Here is a 9,603-nt window from a genome sequence, read left to right on the forward strand (position 1 = left end):
AACGTAAGGCCATTAGGAACCTAACAGGTACTGGTTCAGTCGGCTGGATACCAAGCCGATAAAGGGACAATTGAGATGGCGAGCGCTTGGTCAGCAAGAAAACCCCAGAGCCACGCTGGTGAACGTGCAAAAACAGGAGCACCAGCACAACCCCGTAGAGGAGACCGACCTGCCCACCGCTCTGAAACTGCATGTAACAGCACAGAGTGGCTTTTCCCCACCTACAGCCAAATTATAATAAGTTATTTTTGTCATCCAGAGCTGTCCAGCTCTCCCCACTACAGACACGGGAGCAAAACACTGCCCAGCTTCTCGTCGGCACTGCCACAGGGCTCCAGCGAGGTTGCTGCCAGCACGCCAGCCAGACCAGCTCGGAGGGACCAAATCCCTCTCAAATATTTACACAACGCCAAAAGACGCATGGCACCGAGGCATCTCCGTTTGCCTCCCAAGGAGAATTAAGCTATCAGGCACGTTATTCTGCTTGCATTAACTGCAACTGTCCTACCTCTTCATCAGCAGATAATACCCTGGGCTGATGCAGGTTGGGACGGCTTCATCCTCACGCTGAAGCCCTCACTAGTACCGACCTAGCAAGGACCACTCACACGCTAAGGACACTTGCGCTAAATGGGAGCCAAACAAACCCAATTTTCCAGAATAATTAACTCACTTCTCACAGCTATTTACCCCTTCTCCTCTGTATGTCTATGACACTCAGCTCTGCCAAAACACGCAGAACGGGGCAGCTCCCCCTTCTCTCGGTGTTGAGATGGCTTGCAAAAAGCTCCTTAATGGGAGGGAAGAGAGGTGTTTGCGCCTTAAATCCGGACTATCTGGTGGTTTCCTTGGACTCAGATGAGCACATCTGATTCAAAGACACAGGCTGGAAAAGGTCTGGTGGCTCTAAGTCGCTGCTCCTACACCAAGGGCGGGCAGTTCCCCTGAAACATGCCCTGAAGCTCCGACTTCACTCCTCGCGGCATTAAATTAACACATTTTAATAGCCCGGGCTGTGAATGGAGGAGGCTCAGATGTTTGGTGCTGACCCACCACAATAACTGCTGCCATTGCTACCGCTCACCCACAGATGGTGGTGAAAACAGGCTGTGTCAGAAGAGAAACGCGAGTCCAAAGGGCTTTAAGGAGAAAACCACCGAGCAAAGAAGCCACAATTTTTGGATGCGAGGGGTTGGCAACAGCTTCTTACAATTAAGAAAAACAAGCAAACAAAACCACGCTGCTTCATCATAACACGCACACACGCTGACCGACGGCCGATTACATGGAAGACAGACCAGGGCAACAAAAACTTCTCATCAAAACAGCGATTTAACACCACGCCGCACATCATCCACCACGCTCAGATCACCAGATGATCCCCAACCCCATCTGCCAGCATGTGAGTGCAGAGAGCAGCAGCTCCCGTATTTTGAGCCATTATTTCCCAGGTGAAGCATTTATCCACAGGGAACACTAGTGTAAGCTGCCGTACGCGCTGTGCACGAGGGCAAAGGACACTGCTGCCTCTTCAGACCCCAAACAAACGGCCGGGAGTTTGAATGGCAGGAGAAACTTAAGAGCAGTAGCGTCATCAGACATGAAAAGAGGCACATGGTCTGTGCCATGAGAGTGCCTTGGAAGTGTTCTTCTGGGGCAGGGCGATTTGAACCTAGGCCAAAGCAATCCTTTGGTAGGGAGCAGAAAAAAGGAAAAAAGAAAACAAAAACAAAACCAAAAAAACCAACACCCTTCTGCATATGGAAATACTACCATCAACACCACACTTCTGCTGTAAATCGCTGGCTTAGCTTCTATCCTTTTCCTTCCTACGCAGCCCCAAACTGACCTCTGAAATCCCATAGGAAGTAATGGAAATTTCTTGAATTCTTCACTATAAGAACAGTTTGCCCCGTGCCAAGCTCGGATTGCAAATATTTAAAGAACTCTCCCAGTTATAGCTGGTTTAAGTCGCTTTATAGGAGTCAATTAAAGACTGAGAATTATTTCAATAAGTCAGGATTTCTTGGTATTCAGCTGCTGGATATAGGAATAAGGAGAGGAATTATATTCATTTTAGGCATGCGTTTGCGGTCTCTAAGGCAGAAGCTGCTCCTTGCAAGCTGAAAGGCCGCTTGGTGAGTGCTCAGACCCCAGTGGACTTGGTCAGTGCAAACCAACTGGGTCACAATGGAGAACGATGCCAAGCCCTACGCTCTGCCTGTTAAATGTGCGTGCAGCTAGCAAGCGGCTCAGAAGTACACGCTCTAGCATCTTAAGAGCATCTAGACAGTAGGTTAAATCCAGCTCAAGTAAGTTCTTCATTACAAAAAAAAAACCCACAAAACCCTTTGTAAGGTGATCCGGTGCCCTGCAGGACCCCGCAGGATGCACTGCTGGTAGGATTTGCTGTAGAACAGGGCTCCCAACTTATACCGGTGCCGGTGAACACTGTGCCCAGAGGATTACTGGCACAAATAATGAACTGCCCAGAGCTCTCCTCACCCCAAGGAGCTTCTCTACGTGAGGAATTCCCAATCTAAACAAAGGCATCGTGCATCACACTGGTATCGGTGCTTCCTCCCCCAAAGCAAACAGGATTTAAGGTGAAGAGAAATACTCAGGATTACACCAAGTTCTAGGAAAACGAAGAAATTAAGCTGGTCAACCGAATCATTTATTCACTACTGCTCTAAATAAGCTGGTTGTGTCTATATTACGCATACGTTTGTACACACACAATAGGCATATTCAGTTTACGTGCCACGTTCACACGTTTTGCTAGCAAGTGACAGTCTCCAGAGCAGCAGCAGCCATTTCACAAGAGCAAACAAGGTGGGAGGAGAGCAGGTGGCTCAGTTTTGCCAGTTACTGGCCCTCTGCCCTTGGCTCCTCTTCCGAGATTTACTGTCACCATCAGCAGCGCTGATTTGGCTGATAGCAGAAGGCCAGGATGAGGTGTAAAGGAAATCTCCCTTTGGCTTCACAAGCTTCGTTTTACTGTAAAACGCTGATCTAGAACAAAGATATTTCAGGTTAATGATTTACCTAGAAGGAAGGGGTGGTCCAGCTAACGCTGCGTTTCTCCCATGCTCACCCCTCGATTTGGCACACAAAGCGGCAAGGCACAGCAGAATTCACTGCCAGAAAAAGCCTCCGACAGGCTGAATTGCAAACTCAAGAAATTTTCATTAAGAACTAGAACACGCTGCACCGCTTTGCTACAACATGCGTGTGCGCAGTGAAGGCAACCTGGAACATCTACACTCACCTGGCTCTGTATCAAGTATTTAACCAAAGATTAAATCTAGTCCGGCCCATTGTAGCACTCCCCAAAACCAACAATCGATTCATTGTTGAGCAAGTTATTAAAGGGCCAAGCAGCACCCTCCGTAGTTAAAGAGACTAAGTGATTTTGCTATTGTAATCCCACTTGGCATCATGGCAGTTGGCCTCAAGTTTTGCTAAATGCAAGCTGCTTCTCCTATCCTTTTCTGTGTGGTTTCCTACTGGAGAGTTTTCCTTTGTTGGTTGTTTTAACAGCAGGAGTTGTGCCCTTCAAGGGCCATTGTCGCCAAACTAAAACCGCATGGTCTTTCCTGTGGGCAGAGGAATCCAGTTTTCGAGCCACTACATCTTTTTGGTACTGGCCTGGCTTATGTGGATGCCTTTTGGGGAGATGGGGATGGCAGAGGGGACGGCCAGACAACTAAGCCTGTACACCTGGGAATTCCCGTCCCACCCAGAATCTGGTTCATTTATGCAAAAAGCTCCCACCATGGGTTTCATCAGTTTGCGTGAAGTTGATGTTCACTTGAGTCGGTGTCTTGCAGCACAGCAGACTAGCTCCAAGAGGAAAGAGGAATAAAATAGATGGCGAGGAGCATCAGCTCTCTCCAGGCTGCATGCCAGTGCAGGGAAGAACAGCTTCCTGGAAATGGCTTTGTTCCAGGGCTTAGAGACAGTGCGTAAATCACTTTTCTGCCAAGATGCACCATTTAAAGATTAGCGGAGGTCAGCTTCAGATTGCAGGATCGAGTTTTCATACGGTGAATGTTTCTACGTTGAGAGAGAAATACTTTTCCCCTTAAGTATGAGTAGGAAGTATTAAACATACAAGTGGCTGCACTTAAAGGATCTAGTAAGTGCTTAAAAAAGCCTGGAGAATAGATTACAGGCGATGCTGTGAATACAAGTAGTGCAGGCTCAGGAAAAGGCAGAATCAGTGTGGCGTGAGCCTGAGCTCCAGAAACAGCCCAAGAAATGGACTGAACCATGGAAAGAGCCGTTGCAAGAGACGCAGCCGGCCCAATGGCACGCTGACCTCCATCAGGTCGTGAGCTCTCCCTCATTTCAAGCATTTACCAGTTTTTCATGCCCTAGCAGTCCTTAGTGAAGACACAACTAAAAATAGAGGAGCGTGCTGCTCACGGAGAGTGCTCGACTCCCTGCCCCTCGTTAATAAATTCCAGGAGGCGCTGCTGGAAACCTCTATGTTTGGGTAGCAGGAGGAAGTTCAAGCCCTTGCACCAGCCTCCTAAACCAAACACGAACAGCCAGCTTGGCCAGAGACGCAGCTGTCACTTCAGCGGGGGACAAGCTCAGCTATGCAGCCTTTGTTGAAATAAACCCAAAAATAAGTTAGTGCCTCCTAGGGACCAGTACGAAGGCAGGGAGGCAGAAGAGCCACACCACAAAGGGTGTCAGTGGCTGATTTACTCCTTGCACGGATGAGAAGTCGAACTGCAGCGAGGAGAGGCTCTGGTCTATTTAAATAACACCAGGTAGGCGTTTTTTGAGCTGCAGCTTCTCCCCAGAAAGGCACCGGTTAGGTGAAGCCCAAAGGATGCTCAAGTGCAGATTTGACTCAATACTGTTACTTTCCCACTTTGGGCAAAGAGCATCCCTTCGCCTCAAAATACTCAGAGCTCCTTGGTTTGGGGAAGGAAAGTTTCAAGATCAGGGTTTATTTAGGACCAATGCATACCTAGCAGTAATTTAGAGCTACGTACCCGGCAGAGAGCCCCCCAGCCTGTACTAACACATCACTTCTAATCCAAAGGCCAGGCAGAAAATTCACCCAAGCCATGAACCCAGCACTAGACAACTGACAGCAGTTTGTTATTGCAGGCTAGACCTGCACATCAGCGAGGGACACCTGGCAAGACCTGACATTTGTTTAATTAAAATTTTAGCTATGGAGAGCAAATACAACCTCTAAACAGAGCACGGGCTACCTTATTTCTTCCCAAAATAAGAGCTGAGGCTCCACATCGCCTTGTTCCGTGCTGTTTCCCCTACCTGCTGTCTCCTTGGACCTTGCAGGGTTTGCCTTAAGCTACTAACTGGATCAGACTCATCACCCCGAGTCCTTTCTACAGATGATCCCACAACCTAATACAGCACAGCCAAAGTCTGCTGAGAGAGGCACTTCTGCAGGTGCGCAATGATTAATTGGTGCACATTTCCATATCACAAATAAAAAAAAAAAAGACTTCTCAGCTTTTGGCTGAGAAGAACTCAGGCTGGTTGAATTGCAGTATATTAACCTTTGAAACTGGCAGTCATGGATACCAGCTTCAAAAAGATTAATATCAATGGGACAAAATCCCAGAGGATAGCATCATGTTGCTGCCAGTTTTTCTGAAGCTTTACAAAATAAGGCATTTTGAGGCTTTATTTAAGGTCATATCTTTCCATGCTCATTTTATAAAGAAAACCCAAAGCAGTTCAGATTTATAGGCAGAACTGAAGTACTGGAGGAGGGGAGAAGGGGGGAAATCAGAAGCTGTAGAGGAAAGCTGTGGGTATGCATGGAGAGCCTGGGAGGAGAGGGGAGGAAGCATGCTTCATCTGAACTGTTGCCATTGTCACAGTTAATTGCTAAGAGTCGTCCTCTCTGAAAAAAGGTTTGTAACTGAAATAAATAATATAACTGTTAGTTCAGCACGTTCTGCAGGTCCACAGAGGCTGCAAGTTAACATGGTGTACACGGTAAATCTTTCCAGCAAGAGATGCAGCGACAGCTTTGAGATGCACACTAGCCGGATCTCACCCCTGCATTCAGCTTTCACCGCAGACTGCATCAGAAAGAAGCTAATAATCATTAAGCTGCCATCTTTTATTTCTAATTATTTGTCTCCACAGCAGGGTTCCTCCAACCATCAAGTAAAAGGGAAGCAAGTCTCAAAGGAGCAACTGTTTTGAAGAGGGCTTGCAGCTGCCACCACATGAATGGCTCTCCAAGAACAGTAGCAACTGCTACAAACTGCCCACAGAGCTAGGAGGAAAGCATCTCTGTTGAAGCTGTTTTTCAATGTTGGTTTTTAGGTCAACTAAAACAGCTTTTCTTATGCAACAAGAGATGCAGAAAGCTCACTTGCTTTTGAGTTTTCGCTTCCATTTAATTAGATGGTAATTCGGAAGGCAGCACTGCTATTTTAAACACCACAATGAGAACTATTTCACTATTTACAAACCGTTGAAGTGAAACCACGGAGCTAAGCCAGCCCTAGAACTTGACACCACATCGGATTCTGATGGTGTGGGACAAGCAAAAGAGATACCCTGCTACCACATTTCCAGGAGAGGTTCAAGGCAGAAAATCTCACTGAAAGGTGGAAAAGCAGGAGACCTTACTTGTTCTTCCTCTCTGAGCTACATGTTAATAAGAATTAAGGTGAGACCCCGAGTTCACAACGCAACTGCTGTTCAACGGCTTCATGAAGCAATGCCCTTCTCTAGGTGACACGTGAATTAAGGGATAGAAAGAAACAATTTCATGTACAGGTAAACTTTAAGATCACAACACGTGGCTCCCAGCATCACCAGTGCCAACGTATGGACAGACGCAGCCCAGCAGCAGCCCGTTAACGGACACACTGCGCTTACCACCTCCTTTGCCACAAAGATAGCTCTGAACACTTTTTCAGCCAGCGCGCATGACCTCACTTTGGATTTCTTGACAGGCTTCAAATAACGGCAACGTATGTGAATCTTAGCTCGAAGATCAAGAGCTCAACCTCAGACGTCACAGGCTCCTCTTGCCACACCTGCATGTTCAGCATTTTTCTTCGCGGTTTCTGCCCTCCAGTTTCTCACAGCACATCCCTTCATGGAAGCTGCTGGTGTGTTACTTTTAGAACCGATGCCCAACACTCTTATCACTCCAGGAGAGGAGATTCACTTACTACAGCTCCTAGGCATTTTATGTTTACCTAAGTGATAAGCCAGGCTTAAAGATGGAAAGGCAACCTGAGCCTGCCGATTTCTCTGCTGGATGAAGGTCAGGGCTGTCCCTGATCCAGTGAAACTGTACCACACAACCTTTATCTTTGCCATCGCTAACAAGGTACCACTTAGCTTTCTTGTTTGCTGACCAAGATTAATACCAAGTATTCAGCAAGCAGCAAATTTCACCTCATATCAGGGTCAAAATCCCCAAAGCCTGTAATAAGCAGGACCATTGAAATGCAATTCTCTACTCTCTGTGCAGTACATGAAAGACAACAGACCGCTTGCGCAGACAAAAGTCGCAGTGAGACTGCTCTGGGTAGAGCAAACCAGGGTTGTTTGGGTTACCAGCCTTCCCCAAGGAAGAAATTCACCCTTGACCAGAGACTTGTCACACAGTGATAACCAGATGGGTGACTGCATCCTGCTCAAGCACGAAGGAGGAAGACCCTGCTGCCGCTCACCTGATCCAGGACACCTTGGCACAGCTACAGCCACTGCGCTGGGAGAGGCATGCCTCTCGCTAACCCACTCCGACAGTCACGCAAGTGAGCACTTGCATTTTGCTCCAAACACGACCTCCCAGCCTGCATTTCTTGCAGTTACACCTTCTGTGCGGAGGAGTTTTGTTCTGCATTCAAATGACTGCTGGGTGTTTGATGGGAGCTCAGCACCTCTGATCAAGGCAGGTTCTCCAGTTAATTAATGATCCTTCTTTTAGAGACTTGGTAGCAAAGAAGAGCTCATTCAGAACAGGAGACAGCTGCTCAGCTTCCAAATATAGTGCTTCACTTACTTCTGTGTAAGAACAACAGGTTTATGCTTGGATTTGATTCATCTCTCCTGCCCTCCCCTGTGAGGCATGGTATAATAATGCTGAGTTTAAGAATAAAGCAATCTGTTCCCAGCACCTTCCTCTGCTTTCCCTTCAAGTCTTTCATCAGTGACTGGCAGTACATCGAGCGCCCGGGCACAGCGCAGAGCTGCTCTAAATACACTCAGTCCTTTCCGTTACTGAGAGAGAAGAGGATATTACTGGGGAAGCGGGGGTAATGGACAGGAAAGGGGAAAGCTTAGCAGGAGAATACTTTAAGTTTAAAGAGGGGGAAAAAAAAAAAAAAGGTCAATTAAAAGCCAAACAAGTTTCCAGAGACAGCAACCTCAATGCAAAGGCACCACTGCATCCAGAGAACCAGCTTTACCAAGGAGAGACCCCTTTCTTTCCTCCACCCTGAGCACACACACCTTATTTTAAGAGGCACAGACAGCCCCTCACAGCCAGGCTCAGGGACAGCCACCAAACCTCTGCTGGGAAACCACGAGAATCCACCCCACCAGGACGATCTTCCCTCTGTGCAAAGCAGGATCTCCGTGAACGCAAGCTGGAAACATCAGTGCCTGCTGCACTCCTCCAAGCTCGACACGCATTTCCCCTCCTCTCCTGCCAGACGGGCCTCAGACTCCTCTCTGTGCCCTGCAATGCCCCGGGTGTCTGCAGGTTTGCAAAGGGGAAGCCAGCCCAGTGCTGCGCTCCGGCCTTCAGAGAGTCCCTTACACAACCACGGCACTGATTTACCATCAACAGCTGTCAGGAGGCATCTGGGGAGAAACAGGGAGCATTGCTTTCCACTACCAAAAATATTTTCACTTCCATTTGCTCACTTGCTGGCGCTTAGCATGCTTTTATCGCCGGGTCAGCGCTCCGCAGGCCAGGCTGGCAAGAAAAACTACTGCTGGGGGCTTTTTCACACTATAAACTTCGCCTGGAACTTGCTAGATGAAGTGCTTTTCAATATCCAAAATCTTCACGCACACACAAGATAAATCCCACTGTTTGATAACAATCAATGCTCCAGAGTTTAAGACAGAATAAACAAGTCAGTTCATTATTTAAGTCCAAGCGATTCATTTCAGCTATTTCCCCTCACTGATCTAACGAAGCAGGTACTTACCCAGAGATGAGACAGCCGGGCAAACCACGCAGGCGAGGCACCAAAATCCATCACGGGGCAGTGTATAGAAGAGAAAGGAGAAGAGACACTAGTTAATAAGCAGTTCCAGCTAAACATGAAAAACCCCACACACCCACCAGAAAAATCCCTCAAGCCACAAAGCCAAGTGCTCACACTTGTATTTTACATGAGCGCTGCAACAGAGTTCACGTAAGCGAACTTCAGTGTCTGACTCTTCCCAGAACTGAAGGTGGAACCGGACGTTCACGTTGAGCCACTTCTTAGAAATGTAAACACCAAGTGGGGAAGGAAAAAAAAAAGCCAAACACGACATTAGCCTGACATTACTTAATGCTGATAATAACAGCGAGCGGTGACGCAGGCATCCCGTGCCTGCCAGCCTCCAGCGAGTACAGCC

At 47.7% G+C, this 9,603-nt stretch overlaps 1 protein-coding gene across 12 annotated transcripts in view; it reads right to left on the bottom strand.

The window, feature by feature from the left end:
• Window positions 1-9,489, bottom strand: part of EPB41 (erythrocyte membrane protein band 4.1) — an 85,665-nt gene extending 76,176 nt beyond the window's left edge. For all 12 annotated transcript variants that reach the window (XM_009322250.1, XM_009322249.1, XM_009322248.1 and 9 more), the window contains exon 1: window positions 9,186-9,489. The gene's annotated coding sequence lies outside the window, so the exon portion shown is untranslated. The remainder of the gene's footprint in view (window positions 1-9,185) is intronic.
• Between the last annotated feature and the right edge of the window lie 114 nt (window positions 9,490-9,603).

This window comes from Pygoscelis adeliae, unplaced genomic scaffold (assembly GCF_000699105.1).
Source record: "Pygoscelis adeliae isolate BGI_AS28 unplaced genomic scaffold, ASM69910v1 Scaffold513, whole genome shotgun sequence".
In the NCBI taxonomy this organism is placed as follows: Eukaryota; Metazoa; Chordata; class Aves; order Sphenisciformes; family Spheniscidae; genus Pygoscelis; species Pygoscelis adeliae.